Consider the following 1,414-nt stretch of genomic DNA (forward strand, 5'->3'; position numbering starts at 1 on the left):
ACAAACTCTTTTTCCCTCAAAGTCAAAACTTTACCATGCTTGAGATTGAACTCTCTACAATAGGATGCATCATGATCCGTCCCACCACAACGAGCACATGAGAAATCAATGATTTGTGAAGGTTTTGAACACAAACCAACACTTGAGTTCAACTTAGAAAGACCTTTATTCAAGAGCTCAACTATGTGCTTAAGTTGGCCGACTTTCTCCAACTCATAAAGATATCCTTGCTTCCCTTGGGACCTTCTTCGACCTCCCCAAGAATAGCTAGTAGCCACTTCTTCAATTGTAGCTTCAACTTGGCTTTGAGGGATCTTAATCAATTAGCCACCGGCACCCACATCTAGATTGGTCCTTGACATTGGCTCCAAGCCATCATAAAAGAATCTCATGAGCAAATTACGGTTGAATTCATGATGATGACATGCTCTAATCAAATCCTTAAACCTTTCCCATGCTTCCCCAAGAGTTTCATCCAGTTCCTGCTCAAAGGAAGCTATCTTCCTCCTCATTTTTGCGGTTTGCTCATCGGAAATGAAACTCTTGAGAAAGTCCTTTGCAACTTCCTTCCATGTGGTGAGAGAGTTGGGCTTCAAAAGCTTGAGCAATTTTTGCTCTTCCGGTGAGAGATTGCCGAAAGAGATGCATACAAATGTAATCTTGGCTCACTTCATTTGTTTGCAACATTGCACACAACTCAAGGAATCGGTCCAAATGCTCAATGGGGTCTTCACTTACGTCTCCGGAAAATTGCTCAATTTGCACCATCCTAGCATATTGTGGATGGATTGTGAAATTAGTCTCGGTGGTCGGGAGAAGTATACCACTCGTGAGCTCATAGATTTCCAGGTTTCCAAACTCCCTAAAAAGAAGGTCATCCTCTTGTCTTGCCATATCTCACTTTGAATACAACAAAGCTAAGCACACGATTAGCAATGACAAGTAGGATTAAACAAGCAAAATAAAAGAATGGAAAGCAAATAAAATGACTCTAACAATAGCAAACATAGACGCTAAACAAGCCGCTTCCCCAGCAACGGCGCCAAAATTTGATCGCGGGTTAGATAGGTCGTTAAGCTACTACCCTAACCAAATTTATCATTTATAATACCTAAACCTACACTAAACTAGTTAGTGGCAAGTAAAGGGTTGAACCACTAGGGAAGCACGCTAATTCAACATCAAATATCACTAATGCAAGAGTGAAAAGGGGATTGTTTTTGTTGGTTTTGTTGAGTAAGAACACTAAAACTACAAATAAGCAAGAAAATGATGATTAAAATCAATAGAAAATGACGCTAGGGATACGGGGGTGTCTAATATGATTAGAAAGAGGAGAATAATGGTGATTATCATGAAACATATGCCAAAGAACACAAGATTCTACCTAAACAATTCATTCTCATGCAATAGT

At 39.8% G+C, this 1,414-nt stretch overlaps 1 non-coding gene across 1 annotated transcript; it reads left to right on the forward strand.

The window, feature by feature from the left end:
• The first annotated feature begins 408 nt into the window (after positions 1-408).
• LOC145606725 (small nucleolar RNA R71) lies at positions 409-515 on the forward strand. The gene has a single exon (XR_014105420.1). It is a non-coding gene; the product is annotated as a small nucleolar RNA R71 (small nucleolar RNA).
• The last annotated feature ends 899 nt before the right edge of the window (positions 516-1,414 follow it).

This window comes from Chenopodium album, chromosome 2 (assembly GCF_948465745.1).
Source record: "Chenopodium album chromosome 2, dcCheAlbu1.1, whole genome shotgun sequence".
In the NCBI taxonomy this organism is placed as follows: domain Eukaryota; kingdom Viridiplantae; phylum Streptophyta; class Magnoliopsida; order Caryophyllales; family Amaranthaceae; genus Chenopodium; species Chenopodium album.